This window comes from Monodelphis domestica, chromosome 8, assembly GCF_027887165.1.
Source record: "Monodelphis domestica isolate mMonDom1 chromosome 8, mMonDom1.pri, whole genome shotgun sequence".
Classification (NCBI taxonomy): domain Eukaryota; kingdom Metazoa; phylum Chordata; class Mammalia; order Didelphimorphia; family Didelphidae; genus Monodelphis; species Monodelphis domestica.
In genome coordinates this window covers 86,309,251-86,325,037 of record NC_077234.1, presented here as the reverse complement: position 1 = coordinate 86,325,037, position 15,787 = coordinate 86,309,251, and the positions used below count along the sequence as shown (strand labels likewise).

At 39.8% G+C, this 15,787-nt stretch overlaps 1 protein-coding gene and 1 long non-coding RNA gene across 5 annotated transcripts in view; one reads left to right on the top strand and one right to left on the bottom strand.

The window, feature by feature from the left end:
* INO80D (INO80 complex subunit D) overlaps positions 1-2,189 on the bottom strand; it is a 66,939-nt gene extending 64,750 nt beyond the window's left edge. For 3 of the 4 annotated variants that reach the window (XM_016425156.2, XM_016425157.2, XM_001370900.5), the window contains exon 1: positions 2,052-2,189. The gene's annotated coding sequence lies outside the window, so the exon portion shown is untranslated. Of the gene's footprint in view, positions 1-1,901; positions 2,012-2,051 lie in introns of those variants that run through there. The other variant, XM_016425158.2, reaches the window with a different exon arrangement.
* A 1,120-nt stretch (positions 2,190-3,309) lies between these two features.
* Positions 3,310-15,787, top strand: part of LOC103105407 (uncharacterized) — a 43,863-nt gene continuing 31,385 nt past the window's right edge. The window contains exons 1-2 of the long non-coding RNA XR_471788.2: positions 3,310-3,443; positions 5,147-5,281. This is a non-coding gene — a long non-coding RNA (uncharacterized LOC103105407). The remainder of the gene's footprint in view (positions 3,444-5,146; positions 5,282-15,787) is intronic.

Genomic DNA, 15,787 nt, shown 5'->3' with positions numbered 1-15,787 from the left:
ACAGGACAAGAGGCGTGTATATAGAGACATACTGCCCTAAATTTGCAAAAATAGCAACAAGAACAAGTTGGGGGTGTGGGGGGGGGAACACTGGAGAAGGAACTGGACAAAATCATAAATACTTTTAACACTAAGTAACAAAATCAAAGGTAACTGTAGCTCCAGGAAAGCACACCCTGAAAAGGAAGAAACTTGGGTTTCAGATTAAGACAATATATTTATTTTATACAGATATCTTTAAAGGATCACAGAACCAAAATATAGCTAAAAATTATTTAAGCATATATCATGAAAAACTAAGCAAGATCATTGCTACACAATCACCAAACCACAATTTTATCTTTTAGTCTTCCCTTCTTCTGACCCTGCTCCATGCAGGTAGCATCTATTACATTTGATGTCAAAGAAGTTTCCTTAAAATTCCCATTTTCTTATTCTGATACCACGGTTAAAAATATTACACAAATCCAAATGCATGACTGTCTACCTAAGGTAAATTTTCACAAATGGAAAGAACCTTGATTCATGAGTTTGAATCTGCCTATGAATCTGCCTATGAATCAAATCAAGAAGCATTTTTTTAAGTGCAGTGTACTCTTCTCCTCTTGAGCCCCTTCCTCCTTTTTTCCTCTTCCGACCCTTCAGCTATTTCTAACCCTTCAATAGTGGCTCAGAACAGGGCATCTTCTTAACTTGTACCAGACACGCACCAGATAGAAATGAGAACCCCTGGATGTGGGGGCTGGATCCAGAAATCCCTGCCCACTATCAGTGACAATCTCCTCGCTACTCCCTAATCACAGCCCTAAGCCCGAGAACTACCCAGACGGGTGCATTGCTCCCCCAACCCTCTCACCCCAAGAAATCACAAGGGCTTGGGAAAAGGGAATTTTCGATGTGAAAAGAGCCGAGCCGGGTCCCAGGTTGGGGGGAGATCCTGGGTCCCCTCCCTTCCCTCCCCCACCTAAAGCAAGCCCACAGGGGTTGAATGGGCAAACTTTTCCCTAAGGAGAAGCGTTTGCTCTCTGGGAGCTGGGGGGGGGGGGGAGGGGGCGGCGGGGGCGGGAGAAAAAAGGGGGGTGCTGTTCGGGGAGGGGCAGGGCTAGGCCGGGGGTCCAGGTCTGAGAAGGGACCTCCGGGTTGTGGGGTGGGGCAAGGCCGGGGTGGGGGGCGCCGGGGCAGGATTACCCTTAGAAGCCCGGAGCCGGCAAAGAGTTTCTAAAAACCCCACCCCGCGCGCTCCCTACTCGCACCCCAGCCAGGAATGGGGGGCTCGGGCGCAAATTCCGGGGTACCCCGCGAGAAGGCTAGCCCCCCAACGCGGGCCTAAAAGGAAACTTTCGGGGCCGCGGTTGCACCTGCCTCCCCACGCCCGCCCCACCCACCCACGGCGGCCACGGAGGGTCACGGCTCCGAGCTGGAGGGGACGATGATGGCTGGGGGGGTAAGGAGGGGCCGGCCAAGGCTGGGCCGCCTGCCCCCCACTACCGCCCTTGCCAGGCCCCGCCGCCCCACGGGGGCCGTTCCGTGCCAAAGCGTGGGGGCTGGTCCAGGGCCGGGGCTCCCTGGTGCCAGCTCCAGGCCCGTATGGGCCCGCTCCCCTCAGTGTGTGTGGTGGAGTGGGGGGCGCGCCCTGGATGCTCAGCGGGGGGTCCCGAGGGCACCAGGGGGCCCGCGGTCACGGGGGTCCCGCCAGCTTGAGGCCTAAGCGGCGCCTCCCCCTCCCCTCCCCCACGGACTCTTTCCCCCTCACCCCCCCCCCCCCCAAGCCCGGCCCGGCTCCCCAGCTCCGCAGCCCTGGCTCCCCTTCTGCAGCAGAAGCCTGTGTGGTGAGGGGGATCCCGGGACCACCACCCCCCCAGCCCCTTAGCAGCCTCCGCCCCAACCCCCGGCCCTCTTACCCCGGAATTCTCGGCCCCGGGCCTGCGGCGGCCCGGCACCTCCCCGGCCTCACGTGAGCACGTCCGGCGCCCGCCCTGCCTCCCCGGCCCGGCTCGGCGCCCTACGGGAGTCCGGGGATGGGGGCCGGGCCTGGGGCCGCCTCCGCTTACCTTGGAGCTGCTTTTTTTCCCCTCCTCTTCCCCCCTTTCCCTTCGGCTGGGGCTGACAGACGAGAGGCGCGGAGAGAGGCGCTGGCCGAGGGCGAGGAGCCGCCGCCGCCGCTGCCGCTGCCGCTCCCCCCCCCGGGCTCCCCGAGAGCCTCTCTCGCTCAGGCCGGGGCGCCGAGCATCATCTTTTTATTGGGGAAACTCCGGAGCGCTCCCGGGGTCGGTGATTATTGAGGGGAAATCCCTGAATCTAGGCTCCAGCCAAGAAGGCAGGGCTGCTGGGGCTGCACCACAAGAGCAGCCAGCAGCCTCCTACAGCACCACTACCGGCACTGAGAGGACATAACACCAGACAGCCGCTCCTCGGCCCTGCGAAACGACAACTTTCCTACCATCTTGGAGCTAGAGAGAGGGGGGCAGGGGCAGAGAGGGCACCGCGCCGCTGCCCAGGTACAGGACGGGGGCCGGAGCCCCCGCCCCCCCCGCGACCCCCGAGCCCACGAGGAATGCTTGGCGGGGCGGGGGCGGCAGCCACTGCACACCCGGGATTGTCATGGGCAGCGAGGGCCAAAAGATTTTCTGTTCTGGTGGAATGACTTTTTTTTTTTACTAGAAACAGGTGTTTTCTCTCCTCCCCTAGCCCCTTTCTATCCTGATACCCCCCCCCCCTTCCACCTGAACCTCAGGAGGTTATTTAAAAAAAATTTTTTAAGGTAATGATTTTTTCCCCTATCCCATTTCTTTGCTGGTCCAACTTCAAGGGCTAGTGACCAGTTGCTGTTCCTCCTTCCACTAGTCACTTTTATTATCCCTTCCTTCCTCCCTCTTCATCCTTCTTCCTCATCCTCATTCTCCCTTCTCATCTTCATCCTTCCTTCTTAGCCTTATCCTCTCCTCATTTTTCTAATTATGCTACCTCCTCATTCTCATCCTCTCTCCTCATCCTCATTTCTTATTCTCATCTTTATCCCCTTGCTCTTCATCCTGTCTCATGCTTATTCTCCCTTCTCATCCTCTCATTCTTATGCTGAATCTCCTTCATTTATATACTCATCTTCACCTTCTCCTCTCATTTGTATGCTTATCCTCCTGCCACACTCTCAAAACTGAAGTTGCTATTAGGCCAGGGTGAAGAAAAGAATGCTCCTAGGCTCTTTTTACTCCAGGTAATGCAAATAGAATTTTGGACTACCCAGGAAGAAATAGATGCAGCATTTGTTTTTAGTTTGTTTTGTGTTGTTTGTCTCCTGCACCCACATCCCTTCAGTGAAAAGAGATATAGAGAGTGTTAGGTACTCTCCCTCATCTAAATCCTTTCTGGAAGAGCATCCTCCATCTGGTGCATTCTCTGACCTTGAAGGGAGGGACTTGGAGACTGACAGTTTCAAGACACAGGTGGGTTTGTTTGTTTGTTTGTTTTTTATGATGGAAAAGTTGTTCTAGAACCTTATCCACTGAAAAATATTTGTTTGGGTTCCAATTAATTGGACTCTTTCTGCTTCTGGTAACTATGAATACTTGCTGTTGGTTTTCCATGTTGCAGAATGGTTAGAGCCAGACAAATTACTTTTTTTAGTTGTATAAATGCTGCTCTTATAAATAATAGTATTTGTTCCTTTGCAAATAGAAGTGGTTAATTTTAATTTTCTTAAAGAGCAATGCTGCCTTGATTAAGTTGAACCAAAAGTAGATCAATGTTAAAAAGTATCCAACGGTAAAAGATCAAGAGTCTGCACACTTTTGATAGCAAGCAATAGTTTTCTAGCATAACTCCCATAGAAGTGAGCAATTGGTCATAGAGCTTTCTGTTTTTGTATGAGAAGAATGTGCATAATATTCTTTTTGTAGTTTATGGTGATAAACATTAATTAAAGCACATGTTAGAGTTATTTGATACAGTTGGGCTAATGTGGAGGAAATGAAAAAGTAAAATTGATGGTTTTTGTATAGTGGTGGTTTTGAGGTGACGTAGTATACAGCTTCACTCAACTTAAGTTTCACCTTATTTAAAATAGAATATATTCGATATTTTTGGATGAATTCACTCATAAAGTTTGTTTTCCAAACCTATACATTTTTGTCTATCCATAACTTTAAAATGAATTTTTAAAAATATAAATTAATATGAATATATTAGATATATGCTGTATATTTTATGTAATATATACATTTTCTTCATCACCCAAGATTGAACTTTTCAATAATGCTCCTTTTTTGTTGTTGAGAATAGAGTAAAATACAAATTACCTGTCTTCCTTATGATTGGCAAACCTATGGATATGACTTTGTACTATTGATTACTAAGGCATTTAGCACAATGTCTGGCAATAGTGAGTGCCTAATAAACAAATGTCTGTTTGAAATAAACTGAAGGACCTCCACTTTAAAAAAAAGGAATAAAAATAGTATATCATTTTAAAAAACTGTAATAAGATAAATAAGGAATTTAAAACCTAAGATCATTTCCACCCCCCTCACCTTTTGTAGAGTTCCATTTTCTTGAAAGAGCATTTTAATCTCCTCTACTATACTGTATATACTTTGGGGTATATGAACTCCCTCTTTTGGTTTTTACTGCTTCTAGAACCAAATGCTCTCCTTTGCATGTAGGGTGCATTTTGAATTCTAGGAGAGAAATTACTGAAAGATGTAATGCATCTAGTGTACTAGCATGTAGTGTTTTCTGTAATGACCACACTTTACTGATCTACCATCAGAAAGGACACATACTTTGAGTTAGTCTAGTAGTGGTTTAAGATTTTTCATTAAGCTGTCCACACATTTATTTCAGTTCCCTCTGCAATCATAAAGATTCAAATTTGCAAGTTATACATCTAAGGCAAAAGTTACCACATATCACATAGTCCCTTTGAGAAGACCCATAAAGCAAAAACTATTTTTATAATAATAGCAAGACATTTAATTTCTTATACTGCAAATACCAGTAAATATAACCCACATAAACAAAAGTTTTTCAAGTTGTCCTCACAAATTTAAAGGGGTCCTTAGATCAAAAAGTGTGAGAAACCACTGGTCTAAGGAAAAGGTGCAATTTCTGGTTATGAGCTAGATATTTTTCTCTTTATAAATCTGTATAGAAAACTCTCCAGAAATGTGACTCCACAACAGACTCTAGACAACTTAATAAACAAGACCAAAAGGACTAAAAGGAATGCTATTGAATTTGACATATCAGAGAAACCAAAATGAGTAGTGTCCCACCTCATTTGAAGGTCAGTTCTTGTCCTTTACTTTCATCTTAACATTATGGAATACCATAGAAGTTGACATAACTTGAGAACCAATAGAATTTGCTTTTGCTGGGTGAAGCTCCAACAAGTTTGCCAAAGGATTTTCAGTACCACTGTTGATTCTCTTTAGTCCAGGAGCATTTCTTTTCTTGCCCAGTATGTAGGCAGCAAATGCTATAGACAGTCCTCTGTTCCTGAAGGCCAGGGAAGCATATCAAGGTTTTATATTGTAAGGTACTGTTTCCCCAAATTATGGTAGACATTGTTCACAAATTTGGACAGTAACTAAAACCCATTGAAACCAAGACAAGTGCATGAGATCCATGAAACCTTTGTGAAAACTGTTGGAGTACTTAGCATGTGTTAGGCAAATTTCTGATCTCAAAAAGAGATTCAGTTTTAAGCAATTCTCATGTTCTGTATTTAGGAAAGAATTCCTTTGTAATTTCGATGTGGAAACATTGTCTTTGATTTAGCTGTATAATTACCAATGCCATTTAAGGATATAAAGTCATATGGTTATATTTAAGATCTAGTCTCATATACTTGCCTCCTTCAAGAATGAATTTCACACTAACTTTTTTTATCTGAAATACTTGTTACTAATGATTACTTTCACTGGGCCTTTTTTTGTTCATTTAAATAGGATTATCTGACCATTTTGGCTAGACTATTTTTAAATTTGCTATTGAATAACCTACCATCTAATTTTTAATGACTAGTTTTTGCAAAAATTGACAGTACTTTAATGCCATCCTACTTTCAATATTGTACTAAAGCTATCAAGATATATACCTCACAGGGCTGTTGTGAGAATTCAATGAGTATAAAAAATGTTTTGTCAAACTTCTAGTACTTTATAAATATCAGCTACTTTATTATTATAACCTATACTCTAAAAAAGCTTGTCATAGATTGTTTTAATCTTTGTGCTAATGTAAAATAAGCAATAGTGAATGTTCCATGTGAAGGATATACTTTTGGAAACACTTGAGCAGTGTACCTACTAGTAAGTCTTTGTTGCATGTATGACCTCTAAATTTTCAAAAGTCTATACATTGTTTAATATTGCCTATTATCATGTTTATAAAGAAACTGTTTTGTGAGCCCTTCCTGCCAACTGAATAATTCAATTCAGCAAACATTTTTAAGTGATCTAGATACAAAGACAACACATAGCCCCTATCCTCAAGGAGAATATATTCTACTGAGAATGAAAGTTGTATCCAGAGAAGTAAATAAAAGATAATTTGTGAAGGGAGACTGTTAATAACTAGGGAACTCACAAAAGACATCTCTTAGGAAGAATCTAAGCCAAACTCTGAAGATAAGGTTTGTGAGAGATGAAGTAAGGAGACTGTTTTTTCTAGACATAGGAGAAAATGTATGCAAAAACAGAACAAAACACAAATGTTAAATTTCAGAACCAATTTTAGCAGCCCTGTCTGGCTAGAACAGAGAGTGTATAAAGGAAAATAATATGAAATATTACTTAAAATGTATCTTTTAATCACCAACATGTAGCACAATGGCTAGCAAATAGTAGAAACCTAAATGTTTATTGAAATCAGACTGGAAAGGTGAGAGCTTTTGATGACAGGTTGAATATTTTTATTCTAGAAGCAATAAGCAGTCACTTTTAGGTATTTGGGGGTGGGGGGAAGGAAAATTAGAAGGGAAAATCTTATAATCAGACCGGTGGCTTGGAAAGATCATTTTGGGAGTTCTGTGAAGAATAGACTAGGGAGGGAAGAAACTGCAAGAAGGGAGATCCGCTGGTTTTATCATGATAGTTTAAGTGATAAATGAGGAGAATCTGAGCTAAGGAGGTAGCCCTATGAGAAGAAGAGAAGTAAATAATTAAAACATATTGTGGAGATAAATTGGTCAAAACTGGAAAACTATTTGGATATCATTGGAGTGAAGAAGAGAGAAGGGTCAAGAATGACTCCAAAGTTATAAACATGGCTGACCTGACAATATCAGTATTTTATCAGAAGTGGGATAGTAGAGAGAAATGACAGGCTTAGAGAAACGATAATGATTTGCATTTTGGACTTGTTGAGTTAGAAATGCTGATGAGTCATATAAGTATGAATGTCTAGTGAACAACAGCTAATAAAGATTGGAGTTTAGGGGAAACTTTTATGTTTGGATACATAGTTTGGGGGGCAGCTGGGTGGTGAAGTAATCAAGAAAGTCTCATCTTCCTGGGTTCAAATGTGGCCTCAGACACTTACTGACTGTATGACCCTGGGCAAGTCACTTAATTCTATTTGCCTCTGTTTCCTCATCTGGAAAATGAGCTGTGGAAGAAAATGACAAACCACTCCAGTATATGCCAAAAAAGTTCCAAATGGGGTCTCCAAGCTTTGGACAAGAGTGAAAATGACTGAACAACAAATATAGGTTTGGGAGTCACCGGTATAGAAATGAAAATAGAACTTAAGGGAATAGATGAAGTTACCAAAGAAAAGAGAAAGTCATTAACCATATATTCAAGACCTTCCATTAAAATACCCTTCTTGTCTGACCTTACCTTATATTGTTCTTCCTTTGTACATGTCCTATGTTTCAGCTGAGCCAGTTCAGTTACCACTTCCAAACTATATCCCTTGCTGTTTCCTGTCAATGGAAGGGTTGAACTAAATGATCTCTGAGGCTCTTTTTAGCTGTGTATCCTTTGATCATATTAATGCTCACCATTTTATCTCTGGTAGTTGAAATCTTAGAGATGTAACTAGTGATTATGAGATGGTATGGCCTTGAAAAATACCCTAGTGGTGGCACCCTTGAAATATGGCTTGTGGCATCATGGTCTAACAAAGGGTCTTAGCAGAAACCTAGCTAGTGTTTGCCATGGAAAAGCTGTGCTCCTCCCTTGCCCCATGTTTAAAAAAATTAAAGTCCAATTTGCCCTGTGTTAATTCCATTTCTGTGAAATCCTATTCATTCTGCAAGGCCTAGCTCAGGTTTCTGACAAATCAGAAGTGATGCCTACTTGCTGTGAATTCTTATGGTACCTTGTACCTTTTTTCTTGGGCCTTTTATAATTTAGTCCTCCTTTGTAACTTTCTTGTAAATTTCTTGAGAGCAAGAACTGTTTTATCATTTTCCCCTTCCAATTCCTTGCATTCAGTAGGCACTTAACAAATGTTTATTGAATTGAATGTGATTTATTTTGTTCTTTTAAAATGAAACTTCCTAAGGGCACAAATAGATTTGTTAACGTTTCCAAGACCTGTACAAAAACTTACTGAGAGAAGTGGATGAGTGGTATTCAGATTATGGAAATGTTTGTAAGAACTTAAGACAAGTGTTTGTTTCACCTTAAACATTTCTGTTTTGGAAATGTTTGTTGGCAGTGTTTCTACCTAAAACAAAGGTTTTGTTTACCCATAATGTAGTTGAAAGATTCTGGATGGAGGAAATAGACCCCATAGAGCAACACATAACTCACAGTGGCTGATTCAAGTAGAAGGGGAAATGTAAGTTGATTTCAGCTATATTATAGCTTAAATAGGCTTCTGTTGATAACCTCAGAACATAACCAATATTTATAGCATTGTTTCTCTGGGAAAATGTATTCCAGGTTCCCCTCAAATTCCCTTCCCTTCCAAACTTTCATCTTATTAAAAGTACCACCATTATCCTCCCAGTTTCCAGGGCTCACAAGGCAGGTATCATCCTTCACTTCTCACTAATTCTCACCTACCATTTCCAATCTCTTGCTAGGGTCTGTCAATTTCACCTTTGAAACTTCTCTCCCATATTCCTTCTCTCATCTCTGATCCTACCACCACTCTGGTACAGGTCCTCATCTTCTCACACCTAGACTCTCACAGTAGTCCCCCCATTGATCTGCCTGCCACAAGTCTCTTCTCATTTCAATCCATCTTCCACTCAGCTAGCAAAATAATTTTTTAGGTCTGAACATGTCACTCCTGCCTCCCCACCTCAATAAACTCCAATGCCTCCCTATTACTTGCAGGATCAAATACAAGACCTGTTTGATATACAAAATCCTTTTTAACATAGTCTAACAGCCTTCCCACCTTTCCAGTGCTCTTAACACTGACCATACTGACCTCCTTGCTATTCTCACAAAAGACATTACTTCTCCTAATAGGTCTATTTTGTTATCAGTCCCCTGTGCCTGGAATGCTCTCCTTCCTCATCTGTGCCTTCTGGCCTCCTTCAAGTCCCATCTTAAATCCTGCCTTATATAGGAAGCCTTTCTGATCTTATTTCTAGTGCCTTCCCTTGGTTATTCATTATTTATCTTGTACATATAATATATAATAGTTTGTATGTGTTCTCCCCCATTAGATTTTGCACTTCCTAAGGGCAGGGACTATTTTTTTCTTCACTTTATATTCTTAGTGCTTAGCACAGTGCCTTAATAGTTATTGACTATTGTAACCGTGAAAATATGGTTTTCAAGACTGTGAATTGCCAAAACTGTGAAGATAATTTTTAGTGTCTTGATTTTATATTAAAAATAAGTGGTCGCCATGGGAAAAATTCCCAAATATGAAAATACCCAAGTCAGCTGGGTTTTATGGAGATTTTAATTAATACAAATGAAGGAATTAAGGAAAGGGAGAGAGAGAGAGAATATAGTAGGAAGGGCCTAGGCCAAATGGCCTAGGCCTGAGCCTTTAGAGAGACTAGTCAGTCTTTAATCACTCACCACAAGATCGTCTCAAGCAAGCTCCAAACCTCCAAACTCCATCTCCAACTACTAACTCCAATTAGAGCTCCTTCCTTTTTTTTTTTTTAAATAAACCCTTACCTTCTGTCTTGGAGTCAATATTGTGTATTGGCTAGTGGTAAGGGCTAGGCAATGGGGGTCAAGTGACTTGCCCAGAGTCACACAGCTGGGAAGTATTTGAGTCCAGATGTGAACCTAGGACCTCCCATCTCTAGGCCTGGCTCTCAATCCACTGAGCTACCCAGCTGCCCCCTAGAGCTCCTTCCTTTTAAAGAGATTTTTCTTTTATGTCACCTCCCCTAAATTTTCACATCTACCAATCACAGTAGACTCTTTTTCCCAGGACTACCCATTCTTAGTTCTCACCACTCTTTAGTTCTCACCTTCTCTGCATAGACTAAAACTTCACACCTCTTTGCTAAGCTTGCCCTTTGTAAATTGCTTGACCTTTTAGTGATTAATTTAACCTTTATAGGTACTTAGTACCCTTTTGTATTAGATCTAAAAATAGACCTAGCTTAAGGTTTTAGCTTCACTATAAGTATGAGTTGAGGACTTTTCATTGTTCCATCAGGAGTTTACAACTTTATCTTCCCCTAAAGTATGCCTAAGTATGGGTGGAGTAATGTTAAAATTCCCAATACATTCCTGTTCAAGTACCTCCATTTGTTACAATAAGGGAATAGCGTAACCAAATCTTCTAAGGTAGAGTCTGAGCAGTTTTAAAATTCACAATCCCCCCGATGATCATTGGGAGACTAGTCTCCCCATTGATCATTTAACATAATCATCTTGTAGTCCTAAAGCACTTCTAACTACAGGTATATACAATATTCAATTTCTAAGAAGAAATTACAGTAGTTAGGGAGGAATAGAAAAGAAAGAAAGCAATACCAAAGTTTGGCTAGGCACATTGACAGAAAGCCAAATTAGGGGCAGTCCCCTTGGCATAAAAGTGTACATTTACAATAAATGTTCAATCAAACTTCAGTTCAATCAACCACATCCAAAGTTCATTCTTGATCTTCTTGATGTAGTGTAGGTTTTCTGGCATATTTCTGCAACAGCTCATTCTCTGGATTGAGGAGTTAGCAAGCTTCTTCTTTGAAGATCTTTTCTCGAACAAAATCAAAATCTTGGATTTTTATAAAAATACAATCTCAAACAAAAAATCAAAAATCTTGGATTTTATATTAAAATACACTATTGACTGACACATGGTTCATTAACAACCTTTAAAAAGATAACTCATTTGTAAACTAAATACTTCCTATACTTGTATCATCCTTGACATACAGTTTTTATTGTAGCCTTCTAGACTGAATTTTTAGAATGGAAAAATGAGCATACTTGATTCATATACTAGTGATTTTCTAAAAATCAATATAAAACAATTTATTTTACTTTTTTTAAACCCTTACCTTCCATCTTAGAATTGCTACTGAATATTGGTTCTAAGGCAGGAGAACAGTAAGGGCTAATGTGAATCTTAAAACTGCTCAGACTCTTCTTCAAAAGATTTGATTAAGCTATTCCCCATTTTCTACAATGTAGATACTTGGTCAGGAATATATTGAGAACTTTTTAAATTATTCCACCCTGCTCAGACAGGGGAAGATAAAATTGTAAACTCCTTACTGAACAATGAAAAGTCCCCAACTCATACTTAATAGTGAAGCAAAACCCCTAAGCTAGGTGGTCCATTTTTAGATCTAATACAAAAGGGTGCTAAGTACCTATAAAGGTTAAATTAATCACTAAAAGGTCAAGCAACTTAAAAAAGGCAAGCTTAACAAAAGAGGTATGAAGTACTCAGAAGATATAATCTACGCAGAGAAGGTGAGAACTAAATAGTGGTGAGAACTAAGAATGGGCAGTCCTGGGAAAAAGAGTCTACTGTGATTGGTAGATGTGAAAATTTAGGGGAGGTGACATAAAAGAAAAAATCTCTTTAAAAGGAACAAGTTCAGGGCAATTGAATTCAGTTATAATTTGAATTCATTTTGGAGGCTAATTTCAGTTCGGAATGGAAGAACCCAGCTTGAAGATGATCTTGTGGTGAGTATAAAGACTGACTCGCTCTCCCTTAGTCTCAATCCTAGGCCATTTGGTCTAGGTCCTTTCTACTATTTTCTTTTTCTCTCTCTCTTCCTTTAATTCCTTCATTTACATTAATTAAAATCTCCATAAAACCCAGCTGACTTGGGTATTTTCATATTTGGGAATTTTCCCATGGCGACCACTTATTTTTTATTTAAATCAAGACACTAAAAATTATCTTTACAGTTTGGCCAAAATCTTTACAGTTTTTGGCAATTCACAGTCTTGGAAACCCACATTTTCGCTGTTACACTAAGCAATTGGGGTTAAGTGACTTGCCCAGAGTCACACAGCTAGAAAGAGTCTGAGGCAAGATTTGAACCTAGGACCTCCTGTCGCTAGGCCTGAATCTCAATCTACTGAGCTACCTAGCCGCCCCTTTGTTTTTTGTTTTTTGTTTTTTTTTTTTTTAAGAAAAGGCAAGGTAAGAAGAGAATGATGTGGACAGAAAGAAATAGAATATTGCAAATGCCACCTTATTGAAGCTGAAAAGCCAAGTACCTTAACTATAGTCTTACCCTTCATCATCTTTTCAACTCAGTTCTTCGGATCCCTCATAGAAATAGGATTCTTTGCAATTTTCATCCTTTTCCTCAAGTGCCATTCTTTTCTCTGCCTTCTGCCTTGGAACCAACACAGTTTTGATTCTAAGATAGAAGGTAAGGGTTTAAAGAACAAAAACAAAACAAAAAAAAACAAACAATTCTAGGACAGTGATGAATTCCTGAACTAGGGTAATGGCTGGATGATGGGTGGGAGGAAGATCTTTAGGAGAGGTTGTAAAAAAAAAAATTACAGATTTAGTAACTAATTGGATAGATAGGGTGGCCCAGAGAGAGGAATCAAGGATGACACCAAAGCTATGAACCTGGTTACTGGAAAGATGATAGTGCCCTTGACAGGAATAGGGAAATTTAGATGGCTTTAGAGAAAAAGACAGTCTATTTGGGACATAATGAATTTGTGATGTCTTCTAGGCATCTAGTTTGAGATGTCCAGTAGTCTGAGGATATTATGGAATTTGAGCTTGAGAGAGTCTAGGGCTGGATAATTAGAGCTGGGAATCATTTTCATAGTGATGATTATTGAATCCATGTTGGTTAATGATTTAAGTGAATAGGTATAGAAAGAACTGACAAGAGGATCCAAAAATGGAGTGTTGGGGGACACTTAAAATGTGTAATGATTGTATACTGTATGTAATGTGTGTATACTGTGTGGAATAAGAAATTAGTGTGTTATTCTCAAGCTATTAATAGTTATTAATATCTCCAAAAAATTATAAAAGCTTGTTCCCCTCCCTTCCATCTATTCCCTGTAGGATAGTTTTAAGTGTTTGGGTTGGGTCTTTGGAATTTGTCTGGGAATTTACCTGGGGTAGGTAGGTGCCCCACACTGGCAGGATCAAATCTTAAGTACCAATCTTGAGTATCCTTTTGTCTTAGAAGTCTCTCCTATTGTATCTTTGTATTGTATAGTATCTGTTGAAGCTTCTTCCTGAAGGTAAACCCAGTGGCTTGACTGATCCTCATATCAGCCCCTCCTAAATAATCCAATCCTGAACTACTCCCCTCTTTGTATCTGTCTCCAACTTCCTGATCATTTCTTTAAAATATTGATTGGCTTAATATGTCCATTGTAAAGCCATTGTAAAGCTTCAACATTGTCTCCAACCATTGTAAAAATGTTATAATCCCTTCTGGGAAGCTTGATTGCATCAGGATTCTCCTGGGCCTTCAGTGACTTGAGGCAGTGCACCATATTACTAAGCATTCTGTTTTAAGTGGATTTCCCTGGTCATATTTTTTAATAGTGGGTTAAAGGGAATATACATTGAAATTTTCAATGTCCCCTCAATTTCCACTTCACACAATATTTATAATACGACATGGAGGAAGATGAGGAAAACAGACTGAGATGGGAGGAGAACCAAAAGAGAGCAATCATGATAAAAAAAAAAACCATAATGTCTGTGGAATAAATTCATTAATTAGTAGAATATTATTGATATTTCCTAAACTATTATTATTGTTATTTTAAAGAAGATGATATCTTGATTAAACCTATTAATTTTTGAAATAAAAAAATTAAATTGTTAGACAATTTTAATTTTTTTAAGATTAGATCATTACTATTACTGTCTAGCACAGACTAAAAGTCTAAGGGCTACTTAGAAGCCCAGTCCTTCTCCTGGGGTGGTTCCTTCCCATTTCCCCTCCACCTTTCCCTATGGTTCACTATATTAATACTGAGCTTGGCTCAAGTGAGACTTCTAGCTAGGGCTTACAAGGATGTGCCATCTTGCCCTGAAGAAGTCATGAAATTCCAAACACCTTCCCCAACAATGACAGATTCATCCAATGCAAACTACTTTTTTTATACTATGAACCTATTCCTAGAATACCATGTGTAGTTTTGGTCACTACAACTCAAAAGAGACATGACAAGATGGGAGAAGGTCTGGTGAATGGAGAAGGGAAAGTTCAAGTGAAGAGAGGCATCACCTGTGAGGACAGGCTGAGGTTATTAGGAAGAATCCATGATAATAAATGGAGGGGATGTGATTCAAGCCTATGAAAATGGGGATAATATGTATCAGGTGAATAGACATTCACCAAATCCTGCAAAATCTCTTTGAATTTCAGAGAGTCAAAAGGAAGTATGAGTTTGTGCACCTGTTGCCATGGAGTGAACATTATCTCAAATTGTCTCAAAGGTTAGCTTTCAAGATAATGACAACAACAATAATAGTTAACATTTATTATTTTAAGGTATACATAGTGTTTACGTATATTATCTAATTTGACAGTAGAAACTTTGTACCTTTTTAATTTAATCAATAAGTTAAATAAGTATAAAACATTGTGCTAATTGTTATGGCAAATACAAAAGGAGCATAAAATATATTTCAAAGAGTTCATGGTCTACCTGCAAAGTATATAGTCTACCACTGCACAACAAGCCTTTTACTTCTAGGACTTCTTCTAGGATCAGGTTCTTCAAACACCAAGCATAATCAAGACACAAAACATATACTATATGAAGTATGTCCATAAGCTATGCAGTTGGAAATATAAAGTAGGCTATTGGTGATGCAGGACTGGAGCTTAGAAAAAACACTAGACTAGAATTTACATTGTTATCATAAAAATTAAATTAGTTTTTACTAAAAGTATTATATTTTTAGAGGTTTATTAAGATTATTAGAAATCAAGGATACACAATAATAAACCACGTGCCCATGGCTGAAAGCCAAATTCAAAATCCCTGTGCTTAGTCTACTCACTACATCCTTGCAATCTCCAAGTACAGAAAGAGACTGGAGTAGGCGTTAGAGTCAGTTTAAATACAAATTGTGATCTCAACCCAGGTGGGGATTCATGTGAGATTATCACACGTCTCTCAAGATGTAGTAAGTGAAATTGAATGGGCTTACCAGCCCTAGGCTTTTCTTATTTTATATTTTCTTATTTCATTGATTTCTAATAATCTTTAATAAATCTCTAAAAAAATATAATACTTTTAGTAGAGAAACTAATTTAATTTTTACAGTATATGTATATGTAGCAGAGTAATAGGTCTAGCAATAATAGTTGAATACATAGAAGCTAATATGATCACTGAGAGATTGCAGAGACAACACAGTAGTCCAGTACAGTACCTTAAGGTACATC